At 36.0% G+C, this 26,252-nt stretch overlaps 1 protein-coding gene across 3 annotated transcripts in view; it reads left to right on the top strand.

Annotated features, from left to right (window-relative positions):
• LOC134927886 (cadherin-10-like) overlaps positions 1-26,252 on the top strand; it is a 680,078-nt gene that overhangs the window by 29,546 nt on the left and 624,280 nt on the right. The window contains exon 2 of one of the 3 annotated variants that reach the window (XM_063922967.1): positions 10,409-10,552. The exons of the other annotated variants lie outside the window; for them this stretch is intronic. The gene's annotated coding sequence lies outside the window, so the exon portion shown is untranslated. The remainder of the gene's footprint in view (positions 1-10,408; positions 10,553-26,252) is intronic. 3 annotated transcript variants of the gene reach the window in all.

Genomic DNA, 26,252 nt, shown 5'->3' with positions numbered 1-26,252 from the left:
ATACTTAAAGCACCCTCTGTGACATGACTATCTACAACACCATCTTCCTTTATTATTTAACCCTCACAGTATGTTAATGTGAGTGGTGGGGGATTGTAAAGTATAGAAGAGATCCTTGGTTTTCTTTTCCTTTTCTTTTCTTGCTTTTGTTATTCTAATTGCTAATCTGCAGGTTTGCATAGTCCTGATGGACCACTCATTCTCCAATACTCATTTCTCTACTTTCACGCTAACAATATTCATTTATGCAAGACAAATTGAGTATTCTCTGCATAGAGACTGTTTTTCAAATGACCTTTTTTTACCCCAACAACTCTCCTATTCACCCTGTTCAATAGTTTTCCTGTTTTTTTTCTTTCTTATATATATAGATTAATTATTGTTTTAAATATTGTAACTATAGATTGTTTGCACTTTAGAGAAATGCACAGCTCAACTGGTGGCTGTTTATTGCACTGTAAGGAATGTTGTGAATTTCTGATCATTATGTACAGATTATTGAAGAAAAAAAATGTTTTTTTTATCATGTAAGGTATATGTGAAATTCAAGAATGAATTAAGATAAATTTTATGATTTCAGCCTTTATTAAGCAGCACATTTTTAAAAAAATAATAAAGAAACATCTAATCTATAATGATGATTGCTTGTAAAAATGTAAAATCATGATTATGCATACACCAAGGTTTTAGGATCACGTTAATTTTTATAGGGTACTACCAATTTGTTGTATGCATAACACAACATCTATTTGAGTAAAACGCTGATCTTTTTTAGGAAACACCAAAAAAATGAGTTAAATGGGCTTCGTGCTCCTTGGATTTATTGTTCAATAAATTAATCTACTGGTGGCAGTAATGCATGGCACAGCAAAGAGGTAAAACTACAGTAGCAGTACATCTACACGGAGAAACCGAACTGTAATCAACCAACTCAAATTGCCATATTTTGGCAGCTAGATCTCATATGTCATGTCTGCTACTTTTCTATTGTTTCATACAAAAAAGACTGTGAGCTAGGCATTTGATATCAGCATGTCAAGCATAGTATTCACCACTTTCAGAAAACTAATTATGGTTGCTGACAGTCATAAAAAAAAAGTCTGATGTTATTGGCATGGAAAAATAACTCTTGCTGGGAGTGTTTCATTTTGTTTTGTTTAATTACAATTTGCACACAAGTTCAGAGAAGCTCTCTACTGGTACATTTAAAAGTACATCACTGTATACTTGTCAATATACTGTATGTGGCAGGTCACGAGATCCAACTCTCTTACAACAATCCCAAACCTTATGCTATAATCCTATTTATATGAGCCAATGTAAGATGATACTGTTGTAGCACAAAATAAAACCAATTAGCTATGATATTAAACAATTATAAAAGCAAATTTACTATGTGCAAAAAAATTTGGACTATTTCCATATGATATTAAATTCATTTCTGTGTTGTATAACTTATAGATATTACTGGTATGTCTGTATAAAATACATTTTAGAAACAATAATTGTCTAAGGGCTGGATGAACTAAAGAAAAAATTAGGAATAAACCAAGTTTTCAGAGCTTTTACTACAGTTTCAAATATACTAGCCCCATCCACCTGCTAATCGATGCGGAGGGTAATTCCAGCTTTTTCTGGTGTTACCCTATAGAAGCCTATGGGATTCTTACTGCATGCCGCTGCATCCCGCCACCTCCAGCGCTCACACTAGATCCCTCATATATTTGAGCTGGCCGCCACCCAACATGCTGCCAGATCCCAACCTCCAGGAGGAGGAGCCCAGGACTGGCTGCAGACATCACCTCCCAAGGCTAGGAGGTAATGGAGACCACCGCACACCCTCTCCCTCGGCACAGCAGGTAACGAAGGTGGCAGCTGTTACTGCATTGTGATAGTAAATGCATATGTTAGTACATATGCAATTAGTATTGATGAGAATTGTGGCAGAATGTTGCCGCTGTCTTTGTACATCCTGCCCTAAGTCTCTTCAACACACTATGATTATTTTTTACATTTTATAAAAGTATTATCAAAAAACATAAGAGTAAGATCAAGGCATACAAGTGCACATGTTTGTCCTGATTCATACTTGTGATCAAGTCCATTTTGAATTTGGATGTTTTGATTTTTCGCAATACTGCAGTAGGTAAACTAAGCTTATGCATCTTTGAGCTACTAAGTGTGATTAGTCATACAGTATGCATCTCAGCAGCATCTCTACTTGTGGCTGAATTGATAGTAGCTGGTAATTCACATGTAGGGATCAATTTAGGCAGATTCCTTCTAATTTCAATGGATCTCTTGCACCAAGGATAGGGCTGGTGTAATTGCGCACTGACTGAAGATGTGAACTAATGTTTATTAGAAAAGGGTAGAGACTTATTATGTGGATATTTAAATGAGCATAAAACCAGTAATAAGCATGACATTGAGCTGTAGATAGAAATTTCATAGGTGTAATTGAAGATATATGACATAAGGGATGATAGGAAGGAGTTAAAATATAATGTTTACTTATATGAAGATTTATTATTCTGAAATCTATGAAACACAATGATTTGCTTTGAAACATGGTTATAAAAAAGTAATATAAATTGTTTGTGTGCATGACAAACACTGTGCTCATCTGCATAGATAAAACTATATATATTTCATATAAACGCTTCATAGTCTCTCAATGTCAACTGTCAAAGTCACAGAGCAATTAACTATAAAGCTCATCTTCATATTAGATGCTATAACTGTATTAAAATGACACTCAAATGATCATTTATGAACTGCAGTATACACTATATGTCTAATCTCTTGATCCATATTATGAAATGCACTTTTTTTACATTTGGTCACACTGTAGTATGAGATGCCTTACTACAACTAGACTTTATAAAAGGCATTTTCAGATCCAGTCAGCTCTACCTAAAAAGGTAAAAAAATGGAATATAGAAATATAATATACACCAGTAAGGGACTCATAAAATGCTTAGTCACCTCATCCTGTCCCTCACCACCCACTCAGGCCCACTCCTATCTGCTGCTCCAACCCCCATACCCTCACCGCTGCTATGTTCCACCCTGCAACTTTACTCTGTCACCTACATTCCTCCCTCCCTGATCTACCTCCCCACTTCATCATGCCCCATACTTACCAACATGTCTGGTGGCATGGCAGGTTCTCTTCTTTTCCATTGCTAGGTCTATATTGTCTCCCTAGCAGTGAGAGACATTTGCACCCACTGCACGGGCATGTTGGATATGGGACATTCCTTACACAATTATTGTATAGATTTTAAATTGATATCAGCAGCCATCACTAAAGTTAAGGTTCAGCTTTGTCCTCATACATTATTGCTGCAGTCACAAACAGCCCCTCTTAGTATGCCAAGTCCTTTGAGACACTGCTAGTGTCAGCCATTGTTTTTGCTGAAAATACATTTCAGTCACAATGTGATTAGGATGCATAAGGATAATGTGCTGATTAATTTAAAATGCAGCACTTGTTTATCTGTGTGTGACTGAGTCCCTGAATCTTTATATGAAGTGCTATGATGCAGCAGTAGTATCTTTTATTCATTCCACCATTTATTGTGCTTTGTAGACTCACTTGCATACAGATATACAAGTGTTGCATATCAAATTAATCAGTACTTTCTTGGAGCATCCTAGTTGCATCACACTAAAGAATTTTCACTAAAAACAGACACCTAATGCTAGCTGAGTTGCATGGGACCTGTCGTCTTATTTGCACCAGGCATCTTGCAGAGTATGGCATATTTAGGGGGGTATCCAATTACTTGCCTTCCATTTTTGGCCAAAAAAAATGGTCTGATATTACGATTTCTGAATAATTTTTATTATCATGGTATACAACTAGAGGCAATTTTTATCTGCCAAAGATGAACCTGCTATTGTACAATAACACATGGGATCCAGGATAAGTTCTCAATCCCATGTGTTATCGCATCTCGGACTCCCACTTATCATGGATTATATTTTGGGTGCCTGAGCCATCCAAAGCATAATCTCCAATAAGTGCCTACTTCTGAGGGATGAGTGCACCATATTGGGGCTAATTGGATAGGACCTGTATAACTGAACCTACAAATTGCTTTTTTCTAAAAAAAAAAATGTATAGAATTTGTTTAGATAACTTTTGAGATAGAGCAGTTATGAAAAAGATGACATTTTAAGCTAAACATTTTCTGATTGGAACTTTAGCCCCCTATCACTAAATTGTCAACTGGGGATAAAGCTGCTCCATAAAATAGTGGACCATAATACCACCCTTTAATGTGCAATCATCCATCAATACTACATAAAGGAATTAATAAACCTCCCAACTCCAGCAATCCTCCTCTGAAAAACTCTGCTTCTCTGAAAACACCACCATTTCTCTGAGATAATTGCTCAATGGTCAACCAAGTTATTGAAGCTACTGTATTTCTTAAAATCACATGGTCAGGAAAGCATAATATGTGTTATGTTTCACATGGTCATCTAAATGTATTTTGAATTTCATTATACGCAGAGCTACATGGATGGGCATACAACATACATGGTGAACTTTATTGTAGATATAGATCAGTTTGGAATTAAAGAAAGAGTATGTTACTTTTAAATTATCACATGGCCTTAACACATGGCCACAGGTATTCAGTGGACTGCCATTATTCAGTTACTACTGTGTATACTTCGATAGATAAGCACAAAGTTTAAATATATATATATATATATATATAATGAAAATGCACTTATCTTGTGCCAATAATCAAGTGAGCAGCACCTCTTAAACAGTCCCTTGTAATGACCAAACAATAAATACAAGAGAATAGTATTTAAGAGAGCGCTGATAGAACTAGAATTAACCAATCAATTTTTGGTATACCATACACCAGATAATTCAAGTGTCCACCCAGTAGATCTTCCAATACAATCATCAAAAAGTAATAAATACTGTCCATATATATATATATATATATATATATGTGGAAAGAATGGAGGCGGCACTCACGCAGATTTGTGCAAATGTAGAAAGGTCAGTTTAATGTACCGACATGTTTCGGGGACTAGCCTTAAGGCCCTGAGGACGGGGCTAGTCCCCGAAACATGTCGGTACATTAAACTGACCTTTCTACATTTGCACAAATCTGCGTGAGTGCTGCCTCCATTCTTTCCACTTGTTTATGAGGTAACACCTCTGGGAGGGCACCGCAGTTCCAGTTCCATTACCTTCATAGAGGAGTGCCGGGACTTTCTACCATTATATATATATATATATATATATATATATACGGGTCATGTAAGCGGCACTCACCACTCTTTCTGAGCTTTAAAATGGTCCTTTATTGAGATATATTTTGATCCTATGTTCCGGGGATGTACCCCGTCTTCAGGGTCAGCATTACAAATAACAAGTACATGAAGACATACAAATGATTTCAGCTAAACTTAAAATAATTGGATAATTAAGCATTTCCATTCATGGCACATAATATATATGAAAAAATAAAGCTTTAGCATTTAATGTTTCAGGAGAGAAACGATCAATTTTTGAGCTCCATTGTCCATAAACTGTAGCTGTAAATCTGACTCGCTTCTCTACAATATCTGGGCATTTTTATTCTGAAAATGTCTACAGTAAATGCAGAGGTAATTTTTTACCCCATGTCACAAGACATAGATAACATTGTGCAGTGTTGTTTATGTTTTGAACTTATTGTCTTTTATATTTTGAATGGAGAAACTCCTCATTTAGTTTACGCTTGCCTTACGCAACCTAAAAGTGTAGGTGAGCTGGCGGTTGCCAGTTTGTCTGCTTACCATTCTGAATATATTTTCTATTTCAGATGGGTTACTGGGTTTTTCCTCCTAACAAAACTATGGGTGGGTCTGATACAAGCTTTGCAATATTACTCAAGGTAATTCAATGGGGCAAATACAGTTTTGGTATTCAAATTGTTATGGTGAAGGTTCCACATACAAGACCAAATCTTATCTTTAGGGAAAACTGACCTGCAATTGACCTTTACACCCAACAATGGGAATGCCTTTATCTGACTGCTCATCAGTCATTAAAAACTCCAATATTGATTGTACTATACCCATGAACAATTGCACTCTATTAGGTGTACCCAGTCAAAATTCTGTTTGTGCAATTGCAAGTACAGTATGTGGATGACATGTTTCATATCTTTTGGGGCTGGCTTTTAAATAGGTCCTTGTGGGATAGCTTCTTCAATCTAGTGTATAAAGTTTTGAATGTTCGATTAATCCCCCCTCACTTGCTCTTCTCCTTGACTAGCACACATACATGATTTGGCTGGACAGATATATACTGTATTGGAACACATATTTATTGCCACCAAAACTGCTATAACCCTATCCTAGAAAATCCTTTTCCTTCTTGAATAAGTAAGATTTTGCACAACATTCAATGTGACTTTCTAATGGGCCCTCTTAATAATACTTTAATCTACCTCAGCCTTCTCACCTTTAATGAAGTGGGTTGAATGGTTTGAATTCACCACTGTTGGTGAAGGGGCAGATTTTTTGTTAAGAAGTGACTCTTCATCCTTTTGAGTTGCTCATATATCATATTCTATTATATGTGGACTCTTGGTAGATTGTGTTTTTTTCTTTTAATGTATTTGACGTTTTCTCTGTTCTATTACTTCCATTGTTATTGTATTTTATTGCATTATGTGGACTATGTATCCAATGTTTTCCACTTTTCTTTTTATTCCTTACTTTTTCCCCATCCCTCTTTGTTTGCTCTTGTTATTCTTTTAAAAATGTTTAATAAAAACTATTGAAAATAAAAAATGAGGTTTACTATTTGTCAGTATGTAAACGTCTATTGCAATTGTTTTCTACACTGATCGTAGATCTCTAAAACAAACATTTGTTTTTTTTACTTAGCTTCAAAAATATATTTTCTTGCTTCTTGATAATATAGTGGTAAAACATGGTGACAGTTGAGGAATATAGAGTTAACATGCTTGTGCTGTGCCTTTCACTATCACAACAACCTTGAGAACAAAGAGAGAAAGTTAATTGCATCTCTGTTCTATTCCAGCCTTCAGTATGTACCAGAAACAAAAAAAAGCTTGAATTGCTGTGTGTCTGAAGACTTAGTCGTATTTCTTTTTTTTTCCATAATAAAATATCTGACACACATATACACAAAGTAACTATATATATATATATATATATATATATAAATATATATATATATATATATATACACATATATACATATATATATATGTATATACATATAAAGCAATTTGTGATTTTTGGCACTAGGTGAATATTTCCAGTGAATGAATATAAATAAAAATGTGTTGCACTAGTAGGTGTCCTTGTTATTATTGTGTTTCATATATATATATATATATATATATAGTGGGACAAAAAAGTATTTGGACAGCCGCCAATTGTACAAGTTGACCCACTTAAATAGATGAGAGAGGTCCTAATTTCTATCATTGGTACATTTCAACTGTGAGAGACAGAATCTGAAAAAAAACCTAGTACATCATATTGTATGATTTTTAAACAATTTATTTGTACATTCTTGTGGAAAATAAATATTTGGACAACCAAAAGGATTAACTCAATACTTTGTAATATAACCTCGGTTGGCAAATACAGAGGTCAAATGTTTCCTGTAGTTCTTGACAAGGTTTGCACACACTGTAGCAGGTATTTTGGCCCACTCTTCCATGTAGATCTTCTCTAGATCTGTCATGTTTTGGGGCTGTCATCGGGCAACACGGACTTTCAACTCCCTCCACAGATTTTCTATTTTTTTGAGGTCTGGAGACTGGCAAGGCCACTCCAGGACCTTGAAATGCTTCTTATGGAGCCACTCCTTAGTTGCCCGGGTGGTGTGTTTGGGGTCATTGTCATGCTGGAATACCCAGCCATGTTCCATCTTTAATGCTCTTACTGAGGGAAGTAGGTTTTTGCCCAAAATCTCATGACACATGGCCACATTCATTCTCTCCTTAATAAGGATTAGTCGTCCTGTCCCCTTTGCAGAAAAGCAACCTCAAAGCATGATGTTTCCACCCCCATGTTTCACAGTGGGTATGGTGTACTTGGGATGCCATTCATAATTATTTTCCCTCCAAACACGGTGAGTGGAGTTCATACCAAAAAGTTTGATTTTGCTCTCATCTGACCACATTACATTCTCCCAATCCTCCTCTGGATCATCCAGATGGTCATTAGTAAACTTTAGATGGGCCTGGACATGTACTGGCTTAAGCAGGGGTACCTTTTGGGTGCTGCGGGATTTCAATCCATGAAGAAGTAGTATGTTACTAATGGTAACCTTTGTGACTGTGGCCCCAGCTCTCTTGAGGTCATTGACCTAGGCCCCCCATGTAGTTCTGGGCTGATTCCTTACCATTCTCAAGATCATTGATACCCCACGAGGTGAGATATTGCATGGAGCCCCAGATTGAGGGAGATTGTCAGTGAGCTTGTATTTCTTCCATTTTTTAATAATTGCACCAACAGTTGATCTCTTCTCACCAAGCTGCTTGCCTATTGTCGAGTAACTCAACCTAGCCTTGTGCAGCTCTACAATTTTGTCCCTGGGGTCCTTAGCTCTCTGATCTTGGCCATGTTGGAGAGGTAGCAGTCTGACTGTTTGAGGGTGTGGACAGGTGTCTTTTATACAGATAACCGGTTCAAACAGGTGCCATTAATACAGATAATGATAGGAGGATAGAAGAGCTTCTTAAAGAAGAAGTAACAGGTCTGTGAGAGCCAGAAATCTTGCTGCTTGGTAGGTGTCCAAATATTTATTTTCCACAAGAGTATACAAATAAATTGTTTAAAAATCATACAATGTGATTTCCTGGTTTTTTTCAGATCCTGTCTCTCACAGTTGAAGTGTACCTATGATGGAAATTACAGACCTCTCTCATCTTTTTAAGTGGGTCAACTTGCACAATCAGTGGCTGTCCAAATACTTTTTTGGCCCACTATATATATATATATATATATATATAAATATTCCCAAAATCCTGCACTCACATCCACTAGATGAGACAACTGTAGGGTGCTCCTAGATGGGCCCTCAGTCAGGGTCCATTAAGATATGTAGACATGTCCACTGATGTGGAATAGGTCACTCACTCATATAATAAAAAGAATGTTCAATTTATTCATTTGGCTTTATATTGCCATCAATGTCGATGTTTAGATCCCTCAATGAGATCTTTCTCATACAGACAATAATTCAGAATGGTTTCAGACAATTAAATCCATGCTGTAAATATCTATCAAGAAAATAAAAAATACATAAACAATAACATGGACCATGCCTCACGGGTTCCCGAGTGCGCAATGGGATAAAGAATAACATACTGCATAACAGTACAATCTCTTTTACTTAAACACCATGCTCAGAAAAAATATATATTAATAGGGTACACCAAAGATTTTGTGGGTTACACAAAAAAAGATATACAAAATACAACACTCACGGTCACCAAGGAGACAACTCAGTGCATAGTGTATAAAGTAGGTAGGAGGACTGTCAGAATCAATATTGCAAAGGAGTGGTGATAATATCCATAAACCATATGTCCTAATTATAGGAAGTCACACAAATAGGACACACAGTATACAAACTAACACTTACTAGTGATGGGTTCAACTAGTAAAAATATCACTTCTTCAATGCATCCATATAAATGGAGCTAAGGATAAAAGCATATAGCCTTTAGTCAACTCGTCACTTTAGACTTAAAAGATTAATAATGAAAATAGATTCAAGCCAAAATACTCACAGGGGCTTCTCTATCACAGGACCTTCCATGCTGACAGCCACACACATGGATCAAACAGGCTTAGTATTTATAGTTAGATAACAGGGAGTAGAATATTGGACCAGAAGTGTCCATGTGTAATAGAGAATAGATACTAAATGGTGTTCTACAATATATAATAACCCAACATTAAACATTCCTTGCCTATCACCAACGGAGAAATAACTAATCATTTCATCAGTTGCAAATGGCTTCCATCATATACAAAGGGCGGAAGCGCTCTGCTTTCCACCAAACAGGAAGTACGTGGTGTTGTGTGTTCCACCAGTGCTGCATCAACCCGAGGGTGAAAATAAACAAATCCGACAAATAAGGGCTAACAGTAAGCCGGTGCACTGCGTTCCACTGCTGTAAAATGGTATGTAATGTTAAATCAGGAAATTACTCAAATAAACAAGATAGAAAAAATTATAATAATAATATGCGCTCGCGGGAATCCATATGGCTAGGGCAGGGTAGGAGATCGTACTGGTATGCAGTATGTTATTCTTTATCCCGTTGTGCACTCGAGAACCCATGAGGCATGGTCCATGTTATTGTTTATGTATTTTTTCTTTTCTTTATAGATATTTACAGTATGGATTTAATTGTCTGAAACCATTCTGAATTAGTATCATTTATGCCTGTCTTGAGAAAGATCTCATTGAAGGAACGAAACATCGACATTGATGGCAATATAAAACCAAATGGAGCATCTGTTTTGTATAAGGGTATGTTCGTTTACTGTTACACTTGTTGTTCTGACGACAGTTACATTAAACCGAAACATTAAGCTATCAGAACAGGGTCACATCTGTTCTTGATTCCTGAGAAGTACGTGAGTGCCACTTGCCTGTTCTGTTTTATATATATATATATATATAAATTATTTTATTACAATTATTATATTTATGTATATGGCACTACAAGGGTTCCATGAACAATGAACAAGAAAACAATGAATTTAGCCAGGTACACAAAACACAGCACGTGTACCTGGCGATATAATTAGCGACAGAAACTGGCAGGGCCAGGATCAGCAAGTGCATACACACTTGTCAATTCTGACAGCAACAAGTGATGGCGAGGAGGGGGTTGGAGGCCATGCTGCATTAAGCAGCATAGCCCTCACTGGTGATTTTAAATGGCAGACCTGCCTCTCCAGGAGTGCACATCATCAGCAACACAGTACATGCACATGAGACAATATTGTGAACAGTGTGTCAGAATCAGGCACATCTTCCACAATCTCATCTAGTGTGTACCCAGCATTAGAGTACAAGATAATGTTGGTCAAGTACATGGTATAAGACAAAGACACCCCTGAAGAAGTCGCCATAGACAAAAGGTGTTGGGTGAAAATTATATCATATAAAATTTTTATAATTTTTATTGGTATATACTTTATGCTGTATTGATATTATATGATTGATAAGTGAATGGTATATATATATATATATATATATATATATATATATATATAAAACACTCACTTCTCCAGCGATGCAGAAAAAGTAGACAAGCCAGCACTCACGTGTAGATGAAAGAAAAGCAGGGTTTATTCCTTAACCAAACAGCATGGTGAAGTACAGCAAATACAGCAAACACAGCCCGACAGCTGTTTCAACTGACTGGTCTTCCTGTCGGGCTGTGTTTGCTGTATTTGCTGTACTTCACCATGCCGTTTGGTTAAGGAATAAATCCTGCTTTTCTTTCATCTACACGTGAGTGCTGACTTGTCTACTTTTTCTGCATCGCTAGAGAAGTGAGTGTTTTATATTTATTGCTGCCTTGCACCACCATTTTTTGCTTTATATACATAGGCTTTGAGCGCTGTCGTGATTTCCTATATATATATATATATATATATATATATTAAAAAAACAATTAAACTGACATTGCTGTCTATGTCTTAGAGAATTTTTATGTAATATGAACTTTTACTTGTATTTTAAAATAAAGAAAATAATTTTTATCATTTGGGCTCATTTCATATCCACACTAGTGTTAATTAGTACATTTGTGCACTCCTCAAAAAGTATTTGTTTATCTATATATATATATATATACATACACACACACACACACAGAGTCCCAAGGTCTGGCGCTCCCAACAACTGTGATGCCAAAATGTAGCCGGTGCCCTCACATGGAAGATATAAGAAACAGGCAGGTGTGGCAGCCATAGCAAATAAAAACACAGTTTAGGCAACCAATAGCAGACAACTGCGTTTCAGTGATTTTAATCACTATATCTATACATATATCTATATATATATCTATATATATCTATATATATATATATATACTGTAGTACACAATTTGGCATTACCAAGATGCAGGTACATATACATTTTAATGTACCTGACACTGTTTCTACTGGGTCTATAATAGTGCTTACTCTGTTCTTTTTAAATAGCAATTTTTGTGCTGAATTTCACAGAGCGAAAAAACAACAACTATGTTTGTCTAAATAATAGAAATCAATAGTGCCACTTCTATGGCTGAAGGCTCTTTTGTAGACAAAGTTTCAATAGTACAATGACACTGCATGCTATCTTTGTTTTATTAGTGAATGTTTTCAGGCGACTGAAAAGAAACCAAAAAAAATCCATTCGATTATTTTGAGCTGTAATTTGCATTTATCAAATAATATAACCTTAGATGGATTTGTGCTGGGACTTTTGTTGTCATTATGCTTCACTGATAATTTTGATATTTACAGTAAATCGAGGACATGCTTCAAGTGAAAATAAAGTAGAACTCAAAATAAAATATATAAGCTTGCAAGTTTCCATTTAATAATTATATTATAGGTTTATTAAGAAGTCATAATGATTGGCGTATGTTATTTTCATCATTACAGTATATGGTAAATTTTACCAGTTTACATTGCAGATTTCCCCAGGTAAATCACATATTTTAACCAGTCTCATGAGCCTATTTCCAAATTGTCCAGCAAGCTGTTGTAATCATTATTTCAGACAATGTTAGACTATTTCATGTGCACAGTTTAATAAAAAGAAAGAGAAAATTGTTCAATAACAACATTAATAATAATCTGCAGGCAAAATTGATATGATACATACAGTTTCTTTTTCTACAACACAAACAAGAGACATGAAAGATGCGGTTGGTTCTCAATAGACATTATAATCTTAGCTAGCTGTATGATTTGTAGCCCACTTCCCCCCCCCAAAAAAAAAAAATACTATTAATCAAATGCTGTCCTTTTCATAGGGTTGTAACTTAGTGTATACTACTTATCAAAGCAGGGTTATTGCTGGTCCACAATTTATAGCATAGCTCTTTGCTCTAAATAGTAGATATGTTGAATGCTGATATTGTAATTAGTTTTTGTAAAACTACAAGAGAAGCTAAATGCTCTCAACAACAGATAACCATAAATTCTTATAGACATAATAAAAGGTAAATACTATAGCATTATTTGTAGCACATATCTTTGTAATACAATATACGAACTAACTAATAAACAAAATAAGAGAAACATTAGTTAACAAGTGCAGTACTAAAGTCATCTTCTGATTTGTATATAATGAATATAATATATTTACAAAATAATTTGTTATACTACAGTATGTTATATCAGACATCAGTGAGGCGACTTGCTTCTCTTTGCTAGTAAGTTGAAATTAAATGCAATTGATAATAAGTGCATCAGGGTCTTAAGGGGGGTACTCACGGGAGAGATGTGTGCTGAACGATCTTAACACAGACCGCTCAGCACACATCTCTCAACCCGCTCAGCACAGCGCAATGTGCTGAGCGAGGGGGAAAGCCGACGGGGGGCCGCTCACTTCACACAACGGTGAAGTGAGCGACCCGCTAGATTGAGCCTGCATGCAGCTCAATCTAGCATCGGCGATAGCGATGCGCGGGGCCGCGCATCGCTATCGCTGGAGGGCATACACACGGCAGATCCGTGCTTAAAATCTAAGCAATCTAGCAAGATTGCTTAGATTTTAAGCACGGATCTCTCCGTGTGTACCCCCCTTTACACAGATGTGTTTGATGTGCAAATTACAAGATTTCCAGAAACTTTTTTTTCAGTTTAAGTAATGGATCAAAAGGGAAATAAAAGACATGATTAAATAAAAAAATATAGACATAAACTATATATATATATATATATATATATATATATATATATATATATATATACAAACAGAAAACCCAGCACTCACCAAAGTAAACTCACTTATCCTCAACAATTCATTAGAGCGATGTGGTCATGGGCTACATGCACCCCACCCTGTGAGTGGTAAGTGCAGCTGTGTACCCCTCTTCTGGGATGGTGAGTGCTGTGTTATGTGCACCCCACCCTTTGAGTGGTTAGTGCATTGCTGCACCCCGCTTCTGGTGTGGCGAGTGCTGTGGTTTTCTATTTGCATATCTATATCTATATCTATCTCTATCTATCTGTCTATCTATCTATCTGTCTATCTATATATATATATATATATACACATAGACATATAAAGACAGGTAGATAGATAGATAGATAGATAGATAGATAGATAGATAGATAGATAGATAGACAGACTGTACAGTATATGTTATATTGCGATTATTGTGAAAATGTGTGTATGAAATAGCACAGATGCACCTGTAAATAATGAACCAAAAGGTACATGATTAAATGAAAAAAATATAGATAAATATATAAATATAGAACACAAGAAAATGCCCATCTCTTGGGCTACTATAAATAATCTGCACCTACTGTATACTACGGTCCCTTGTTACCAAGTACCAAATTCAGAAATACAGTAGAACTAAAATAATATCTGGGGGCACTAATTAACAATGTCAAATATTAACAGAGTTCTTCTCTGGGAATGGGACTACTTATATATCTCTAAGATTTCAACCATAGATAAGAGATGTTCCTAATAGTTACCCTATAGGGATAAATCCTCTCACAAGAGAATTTACAAAACACAGATGGCCTAATGGCCTAACTGAACCATAGAAAATATTATTTTATTTTCCATAAAAACAATGCAGTACATTACATTAAAATAGCTTCAAACAATGTAGTAGGTATCAAATATTCTAGAAAGTAAGTAGAGAAGAAGTAAGACTCTTTTGGGGTTGCACTCTTAAGCTGATTAACAATGATCAAAATATGGTAAGCATATTATACATGACTTAATGAAAATAATTAAAATATGGTATCCAAAATTACACACATAAACACACAAATAACATGAATTATAAAAGTCTTTGGTCTCAGATTGTGATCAGAGATATAATCACCAAAATATACTCCTAAATTGAATTATGAGACCCAAAGCTGCCAATTACGCAAACTGGTATCGAGAATAGAGACACTGGTTTTGTGCCAGTTAGCTCATCCCCATGAATCACAAGTATTAACGTTTTGTGCCAGACAGATCACAATGTGGAAACATAAGTAGATTGAAGGAAGATAAGAGTAGTGATTCTTCTGTCGGTGTTAGGCAAGGAGTAAGGTGCTAAATAAAGAGTTCTACTAAACTCGGTATTCCCTGGTGGTCTCCCATCCAAGTGATCAAATATTCCACAACTGAGAAGTAGATGTTATGAATAATGCTTATACCCATAGGGTATGACCTCACTAGGCAGATGACATTCTAATGGTTGTATGGGTACTGCATACCAATAACCCTATGCACTTTGCCCAAAAGGACTTCTTCAGGGGTAGATGATATGTGCAATGAAATTAACTTAGCTTCACATAAGTGGTGGATTTTGAATGGTTAAAAAGGATGGAATTTTATTTATATATATATATATATATATATATATTAAAAAATGTGAGATGAGCTTAATCTAGTGTACTGGATAAAAACCTTTTCTTCATAGCAAATATAGTAACTCCAAAGCAGGTCTGCTGGAAGTTTACTGGAAACCAAGAATAAAGATGTATCTTTCCAGATGAACGATTTATAACTCAATTCCTGATACCAAATGTGTAGTATTTGTTAAAAGCAACAAAATATCAATCTCCAGGGTGAGAAGGAGACTCAATAATGTAAATACTGCATTGTTTTTATGGAAAATAAAATAATATCTTCTGTGGTTCATTTAGGCCATTAGGCCATCTGTGTTAGGTTAAACCTCTTGCGAGAGCATTTATCCCTATAGGGACATTATTAGGAACATCTCTTATCTATGGTTGGAATCTAAGAAATATACAGTAAGTACTGTAGTCCCATTTCCACAGAAGGATTCTGTTAATTTTTACATTGTTTATTAGTGTCTTCAGAAATTTTATATATATATATATATATATATATACTGTATATATCATTTTGCTATCATCATAATAATGCGAGTATGGAATAGCACATATGCACCTGTATAGTATGAAACTATGTATCATCATTACTGTTTTCTTCATCAAATCAATTACATGTTGTCAAGTTACAATATGTTACCATTGTAAATGAGTGTAACCCTATTCTATTCTTAATAACTATCTGAATAGCTGTCAAGACCCATCTTTTCAATGATTAACATAAAGTCTGATTGTTATCTGAGTTAATTTTGGTGTACAAACCAGATTTCAATAATATAGCTAGTGTATAAAACTTGACACTTAGGGGGTTATTCTGACACGATCACATGCTGCGCTTCCTCACAGCCATGCGATCAGGTCGGAACTGTGCATGCGCGGCAGCCGCATTTCGCAGGCACGTTGTTGCCTGGCGACGGCTATTGGAAGGCAGAAATCCCACTAGCGAGAAAAGTGGTTGCAGTGGCGACCGCAAGAAGATTGACATGAGGAAGGCAGAACTGAGCGGCAACTCACCATTTTTGGGGAGTGGTGAGTCCAATGCAGGCGCGTCCAGGCGTTTGGAGGGCGGATGTCTGACGTCAATTCCGAGACCTGCATCGCTAGATCAATCGCACAGGGTAAGTAACTCTTACCCTGGTATTCTTTTACAGGAAACGTTTTTTGCATAGCAGGGCTGCACAAGTATTCGCAGCCCTGCTATGCAAAAATACACTCCCCCATAGGCGGCATCTAGTTGATCGCACGGGCAGCAAAAAGATGCTACGTGCGATCAACTTGGAATGACCCCCTTAATCTGTGATGCATGCTCCAATTCTTGGGGCTAGTTAACAAAGTATCAATTCTGATGTACTGTATAGAACTGTATATAAAGCTGACATCCAATCTGATGACTATTGTAGTTTTTAATGCATGCCTTAAATGTGGATTGTATTGCAAATGCTCCACTCTGGTGCTTAGTTTATGGGAGAAATGTAAATTTTATTATGATAGGGCAGGTACTTTAATTTGATGGCTAGTGTGTGGAAAAGTAGGACCAGCAGTTGGATGTCTGAATATGTTTTTTTTTTGGGATGTTAGCATATCCAATCTAGTATTTAGTTTATAGAATGATCTTCACTCTGGTGGATTATATGTAGAAGATCTTCAAATACAGTGCATACTTTATGACAGAGCCCTCAAGCTCCCATACAGCACATGAGATGTTGGTTGCAAGTAGCATCAGGCAGCAAACTGATTGTACCATGTCCCAGCTGATACTAGTAACAAATAAATCAGAACACTGTACAATGGATTTCAATGGATAGAATTTACAGCCCTCCACCAGCAACTAGTCCTCTATAAATAGAAGAAAATGTTGACTCTTGTGAAATTGGTAGTGCATTATAATAAGGGTATCAAACATTGCCAAAGATATGTCACAGATGGCAGCCTGGAAAGCTTGTGTTCTGGATACAGGATGTGAGACACAAGACAGGCACCTCTTTTCTCAAGGGCCCCCACACTCAGCAGGTATTATAAATATACACTGGAAATTGTTAATAATAGTTAATAAAGTTGAATTTGTTATGAAAAAGTTAAAACCAGATGCAAATACAAAATGAAACTGCTAATTAAGTTCAATAAATACAAATATCCCTGGTCTTTTCAATCGCAGACAGCAGTAAACAAAAAGGCAGATAGATTCCAGCAGCCACACTAATAGTAATAGCGTCACTGTGTGGGATTGACATGTACTCAATTAATCAGAAGAGTGTCATAGTCATCAATATTTTTCACCAGGGTTCAAATACTCTGGAAGTGATCTACCTCCTGACAAGCACATATAGTACATCTTATTATGGTCAGAATCAGATGCATTTGCATAAAAAGCCCCTTAATGTACCTTTCTCATGCCTTTAAGCCCCTTCTATCCTTCATTCTGCCTCTCTAAGCATAAATGCAAAATGCATCTCTGTCACCATATTCTCTAGACAGATATATAATACGTTTCGGTGTGCATGACACAATGACACAATTTTCATAAACAGAAAGTGCAAATTGTGTTTACTTTACAATTCTACAAAAGCCCCACTATGTATTCTGTATTTTAAAACTAGTCTCTCAAACCACAGGTTGAGTATCCCATATCCAAATATTCCGAAATACGGAATATTCCGAAATACAGACTTTTTTTGAGTGAGACTGAGATAGTGAAACCTTTGTTTTCTGATGAATCAGTGTACACAAACTTAGTTTAATACAAAAAGTTATTAAAAATATTGTATTAAATGACCTTCAGGCTATGCGTTTAAGGTGTATATGAAACATAAATGAATTGTGTGTATGTACACAAACTTTGTTTAGTGCACAAAGTACATTATAACATTGGCTAAAATGACCTTCAGGGTGTGTGTATAAGGATGTATATGAAATATAAATGCATTCTGTGCTTAGGTTTGAGCTCCATCGTCATGATATCTCATTATGGTATGCAATTATTCCAAAATACAGAAAAATCCGATATCCAAAATACTCCTGGTCCCAAGCATTTTGGATATGGGATACTCAACCTGTATTATTATTATTATTATTATTATTATTATTATTGTTATTATTATTATCCTTTATTCATATGGTGCCACAAAGGTTCTGCAGCACCTAACAAAGTACTTAACAAAGTGCTGTACCTAACAAATAAAAAACAGTTACCATACAAGACAATATGAAACATGTAAATAAAAATTGCTATTATCAGCATCCATAACACTAAAATAAACATCAGGGTAGCAGAAAACAAGAGTTAGGTGCAATTGTAGGGAATACAGAGTAGATAATAGTCTAAAGGGGGTACACACGGAGCGATCGCTGCTTAAAATCTAAGCAATCTGACTAGATTGCTTAGATTTTAAGCATGATCGCTCCATTTGTAGCCCCCACAGTGATAGCGATGCGCAGCCCCACGCATCGCTATCGCCGGTGCTAGATTGGCCTGCATGCAGGCCAATCTAGCAGGTCGCTCATTTCACCCGCTGGGTGAAATGAGCGGCCCCCCGTCTCCCCCCACACGCTCAGCACACATCGTGCTGTGCTGAGCGGCGGGAGAGATGTGTGCTGAGCAGTTCGCTCAGCACTCATCTCTCCCACATCGTCCAGTGAGTACTGGCCTTAAGTAAGAGAAGGAAAACAAATTGAGGGGACAGAGGGCCTTGCTTGTGAGAGTTTACAATCTACAATCATATAAAACAAAATGAAATTTATACTATTTATTTCAATACAAAAAACTTTATTAATAATCAGGAGGTAATTTATTATACATTTTAAATGTAGCACATCACACACTATATTATAATTGTACCATTTTGCAGGAATATATTTTTATGGTATGTTTTTAGTTTTGGAGATCATACAAAGTTAGATTCAATATAGAATTAATTAACATGTATGTAAAATGCATTATATTTGTACTTTTTGACTTTAAACTGAAAATGAGTTAGAAATGACATTCCCATTTCAGGCAGTGTGATGGGTGGAGATTCCCTTGAGATGTGTAAGTTTCACTGTGTCAAAGAAGTTCTGCTTACTATTCAGCAAATGTGATTCAAGCAGGATTATTGATTGCTACTTGCAAAAAGTAAGCTAGGAATTTCTCCACTGCAATAGTAATAGCTAGGGGTGCTTGTTCTGCCAATGGTCCCTGGATCTGGAGTATTGATTCCTGTGACAGCCACACAGATGGGGTGTTCATCTAAATTGGATGACAGAGCATGGATAGAGAAAAATAATTCATGCTTTATCTGTGCTTAGCCCAGTGTCTTTAATATTCCATGTGCATAAACTGTGAAATTTCTCTGAGACACAATAATAAATGTTAGCACACATTTTTTTTTTCATTTAGAAATATAACATAAATACTTATACATTTTTAAAGCAAGAAAAATTTATAAAATATGTATATACCCTGTCCATGTTGACCAATATTATCATGTCATTGCCATAACTTACTACAGTATATATTTCATTAACTAGTACAAGTAATGCTTTAAACTTCTTACAATTAGGATGACTTTACCAATATTGAAATCCACCTCCATATATCATTTGTGCCATTTGACAATCTAAAATGTGTCTAGATAATGTAAAAAGAACTGCATATGCCTTTCAATATCAACTTGCTGCAAGGTCAGAATTAACATTACTGTGATGCAGGTCTTATATTTTCCTCAAACTCATTATAATCTGTATGCAATTTTATCTGAGGCTATAATGTATATTGAATTTTGCTGAGCTTTCATTATGCAAAGCAAATTTTATATCATACAGAATTCTTTGACTAACTCTTGAAGCCTTTTTACTGTAAAATGATTGCAATAGTAGGCGCATAACAAAGGCCAATAATAATATTGAAAGAGGAAAAACAATGTGTTCAGGGACAGTCTGTATTGAGAATAAAATATTTTGGACTAAAAATACATACCACTAAGATGAAATTTATTAGAAGTCAATCGCCGACTTTCCTGGCAGAATGAATTGTGACATTTTCTTCAAAACTATATGGCACTAAAATTTAATTTAAAAACAATTGTATACATTTAAAAACTAGCAGTTCTATCTAAGAATGCTATACTATAGAAACTCTCCAGGAATGTCCCCCAATATATGGTGCTTAGTGATACAACCACTATGTTACTTATTGCCCTCTTTGGCAATTGTGAACATGGAATCTCAGTACTTTAAACAATTATGTGTTCAATATATAAAGCTAATAACAAATAAAATGAAGGAAAATCCACTTAGTCATTTTTATAAAATGAAATAGATATAAATACGTAGCACCTGCTATAATGTAATTGGAAATCAAAACCTCATGGCACACTTTTGATAAAATGATCTTTACTTCGTTAACTTGTCAAGTTGAACAAAAGGTTTACCTGTCCTTGTTTTCTGGCCTACTGGTGCTGAGTTTTTAATCTCTGTTTGAGTAGTAAAGACTTTAACCTTTAATAATTGAATGCTTTGATTCCCCTTAAGTTTTTGTTTTGTTTTTACAGATAGCACACAATATAAACATTCAATTTTGTTGGCTATCTTAAAATTTTACACTAAGTAAACAGATATGTAGTCTGCAATTTTTCTGCCAGTAATCTGTGACACAGAGTTCTTCTTTGTGCAAATCCTCACAGGAAAGGAGCATCACATATGACACTAAAGCAACATTAAGGCTGAATATAAAAATTTAATTTGTTCACTGTCTAAATGAAAGGAACAAATTCTGCTGTAGCTATAGATGATTTAATGAAAGTATCTGATATCCAAGTTACAGATGTAGCCATACTCATTGTGGATACAGCTGGCATGTATGGACACTACCGGTGCTAATAGGCGTCCCAATTCATGCAGCAAATGTGGCACGAATGCACCTAGATTTAGCCATGATGAGCATGGCTACAGCTGTACCAGAAGCAGTTAGTCAGCGAGATAGCAGAACATACTATAAGTATATGATTTAGCACACCATTCATAAGGTCAGAAGTGAGGGCTCGGTATGATTATTTTAAAACAAATTAACAATGCAGCAACTAAACAATCAGGCAGAGAGGGCATGGCTGCAATTAGTGGGGCTAAGTAGTACTATGTCCTGGGCGCCAGATTTAACCAGGCACTGAGAACTCTGCACACCTTCCTTGGCCAGCTGCTCCCCCACCCAATATCACATCCCACAGCTGCGTATAGCGCCATCATGGTAAGGGCACCTGCTTCTACTGCAAGTCTCCCTCTGCCCAAGTGACTGCAAGAGCCTCCCTCTACTCTACCACCTGACAGTGCCTCCTGCAAACCCTACTGCCCAGTTGCCTGCCAGTACCTCTCAGACCTTTACAGCAGGCAGCCAGCAGTGGCTGTTACAAGTGGGCAATGTGAGGGGGAAGGCCGGGCAGGAGGAGCAACCTTGGCAATATATGTATTTACAGCATATATGTGGTCATATATATATATATATATATATATATATATCTATATCAAAGCTTGTTGCACGGCACTCCCTGAGTCCACAGCTGGGATTGAAGCAAAATGAAATGGCCGGTGCCTTCCAGTGGTTACAGCAAGCGCTGTGTCCAATAATAGATCCGGAATAAAGGCGGCACTCACGGCGTGAAATGAAGAGGCAGACGCAAGTCTGATATCAACGTTTCAATGTTATGAAAACATTTTCGATCCTGACGAAAATGTTTTCATAACATTGAAACGTTGATATCAGACTTGCGTCTGCCTCTTCATTTCACGCCGTGAGTGCCGCCTTTATTCCGGATCTACTTATTGTGTGAAAGCCTGAGAGTGCCACTGCTTCTATTTTGTATATATATATATGTATATATATATATAATGTATATATAAATATATATATATATCAAAGCCACATAGGGGGTGCACTCACCAAACTTGTAGATGCATAGAAGATTTATTCAGGCATAGAAGTAGTTACAAATTATCACACGTTTCCATCACCCTTGAAGACCTTTTCCAAGATATCTACTGAAAGCTCCAGGTCCCTCATATATACTGCCCATGGGCCAGTGGTATCACAATCAAGTTGATTGCAAACATCACAAACATCACCTGTGTGCAGGGTGCATCATCACACTGAGCATAACCAATAGTGAAAGTAACATCATTGTAAAAAAAATGCAGTATACTAATCTATTACACTAATGTGCTGAATACTACCTGGTAAATACGCTGGCAGTATTCAAGCGATTGTGGCCACTGGTGCCCTGGAGTCTGGAAATCAAAAGTGCATTACCTGGTATCCAGAAAAAAGCCTGGTGTGCACTCACTGGAAACTTTATCCCAGCATGATGTAAATGCTTAGCCTCCATTTGTGGAATGTATCATCCAAGACTGCTATGAGGACCGGACTAGATTACCTAGTAACTAAAACTGAATAGCTCACAATCTAAGCATATGCCACCTAAGGCCAAGTAGTGTATCATTATGTAGCTACCTATGTCAGCATAATGCTGCATAGATCAAAGCATTTTTTAGCTGCTAAAGCACTTAGCCAATGATGTATCTTTCGCAAATAAAAAAAAAAACATTTCTAGGATGCCATAGTACAATGATGCATATATATGATCACAAACAGTGAGGACAAAGACAACATATGTACTTATAAATATATACAGTACATCTCATAGCATTTAACAGTACAAATTAGTTACATATCTCAATATAAATAAGACATACAGTATACCTCAATGTAGTAGCACATGCTATCCAGAAACCAAACATCAGATCGCAGAAAAAAATATATGAAAAGTAGTACATAAAAATGAAAAAAGAGGGAAAATTGGTCAGATAATCTCCACGTAAAGTGCATATAGTCAATCAAACGAGATGCGGCACTTACGGGTTCTAATGTAAGCAGTATGCAGCAGGTTGTACTAGATTGTCAATGTTTCATTTATTCATATAAATTTTGTCAGGTATGATCTATATATATATATATATATATATATATGCTAAATTAGGTTAGTGCTAAATTACTGCCTTTGCCCGGGTGCTGAAAATCCTAGATTCAGCCTGGAGAGGGACAGATCAGCATCAACAGTCTTTCATAAATAAGCCTACTTTATGAACATACCACTTATGGTTAAATTATTAAATATTTGTTATTGTTTGCCATAATGCATATCATAACAACATGTTCACTTTAATTAGTTGCCTAGATAAGGTGACATAGTAAGGAGGAATTGCTAACGCTAATGGAAGAATCATAAATAGACTTCTTAATGAGCTATATGTTATATTGTCAATTCTATGGTTGTTTCCTGTTTAATTAAATTAATTACATACTGTTCTACATTTTGCAAAACATTGCAAAGGCCAACAACAATAATTAAAAGCTTTAAAATTAGCATTATATAGCAGTTATATATACATTTTGATTTTAAGAATTATTAAGCACAGAAGATTCATTAACTAGAATAGGAGACTGAAAATGATGTGATCTATATGGTTTTATTGAAAATTATTATTGTATTCCGACATAAATTGGCAAAATATTTCTACTAGAATAATACAATTGTAGTAAGGATCAAACTATGTTTAAATGCTGCACTATTTTGCTGCCATCACTAGCTCATATAGTTTGATTGCTTAATTCATGATGACAGTATTTTGGATTTTTATGTATTTTGGATATTTACATACCATAATAGATAAACTGGGGGATAAGACCCAAGTCTATAGACAAAATATTATACACCTTATACACATAGCCTGAAGGTAATTTTATACAATATTTTTAATAATTTTGTACATGAAACAAAGTTTGTTTACATTGAATAATCAGGAAGCAGAGGTATCGCTATCTTTCAGTCACGTGCCAAAAAATTAGGATTTTGGAAAATTTTGTTTATCTGATTTCTGGATGTGGGAGTCTCAACCTGTACAAAGGTCATGGCTTTCTGTTCACTTATTTGTAAATATATAAATCCATGGTTAAAACTATAATACACTGAATGCTAAATATTTAAAATAAATAATTTTGAATTAATAAATCTATAACATTGCATTGGGGTACCTGCCTGTCATTTGTTAAAACTATTCAGACCACAGGAACTGCACTCCTGAAATAATGAACTAATTCCAAAATTAGACAGCCTGTTAACACAGTGATAAACCAGTGAAAAGAGATTTACGGAAAGTATGGTCAGAAAAGTGCTTATGAGTAATTCTGGGGGGTGGTGGACACAAAAAAATATAACTCTTAAACCTAGAGGATCTCAGCCCTATCCTGAAAAGCACCAAATCCCACCCTAATCTTTATGTTCTATAGGTACAGATTACTGTAAGTAACAACACTTGGACCTTTGAAGGGGCAACATTGATCCCATTCTTTACCAAAACTATCAAATTGAAGGACTACACAAAATACACTTTATTCAATCTATTAAATATATACTATAATCTTTTTTTGAAATCCATCATAATGCAAAATGGAAATAAATAGTTTATATGGCCCATATCAGGAGAAAAAAATGGGCTTATTGGGGCACCCATGAGGACCTAAGTGACAAAGACACAACTCTGTTTAGAGAAATGGAGGCCATCAGAGCTCCCTCCCCAACCTACCCCCAAACAGCATCAGATTGTTAATCAATGACAGTCTGATGCCGATCATCGTCCAATGTTGCATGGCCTGTTCATGCATGCACAGAACGGGTCCTGTGCATGTGCAAAGTCCAGATAATCATAAATTGCTGCATAAAAAGCAACTTTGTCAACATCTGAATGATTCTTTATGTCTCACCGCTAAAAATTAGTAGACTAGATTCTAATATTCACTCACGGTAGTTATAAATCTGAAAATCATTTTTAAAATTACTTGATCATACTTATAATCCAACTCTCTAAATGTCTGGTGTAAGAATGGACCTGACAAAAATGGCATAAACAACATAACCTGTGCACCTGCCAACTTTCATTTTTAAATAGTTACTTTGGTGTTTAGCTGGCCTATATCTTTTAAATCCCAAAACATCACAAGGATATAAACTGCACCAAAGTCTATGACACTGAAATTAATATCTCATGAGTTACTGCCGTACAATGGGGGTAATTCTGAGTTGATCGCAGCAGGAACTTTGTTAGTAGTTGGGCAAAACCATGTGCACTGCAGGGGAGGCAGTTATAACATGTGCAGAGAGAGGTAGACTTGGGTGGGTTATTTTGTTTCTGTGCAGGGTAAATACTGGCTGCTTTATTTTTACACTGCAATTTAGATTTCAGTTTGAACACACCACACCCAAATCTAACTCTCTCTGCACATGTTATATCTGCCTCCCCTGCAGTGCACATGGTTCTGCCCAACTGCTAACAAAGTTCCTGCTGCGATCAACTCAGAATTACCCCCAATATTATTAATCCTCTGTTACTTACTCAGGGCACACTTTGCTTTGCTATTGGTCATAGTGTCCAGATCACTTCTTTTTCACTTTATTACTTGCAACTTTCAATCACCTTTACATACTAAATTGACAGATTTCCCCTTTGGGGTCTGTGTTTAAAGATGGGTGCACACTATACGATACTGTATAATGATGTTGTGACCTGTGACGGATTGCACTGGCCTTTGTATAGTGTTTACCCTT

The sequence above is a fragment of the Pseudophryne corroboree genome, chromosome 5, assembly GCF_028390025.1.
Source record: "Pseudophryne corroboree isolate aPseCor3 chromosome 5, aPseCor3.hap2, whole genome shotgun sequence".
Classification (NCBI taxonomy): Eukaryota; Metazoa; Chordata; class Amphibia; order Anura; family Myobatrachidae; genus Pseudophryne; species Pseudophryne corroboree.
The sequence above is the reverse complement of the archived record's forward strand: the minus strand, read 5'-3'. Positions and strand labels throughout refer to the sequence as shown.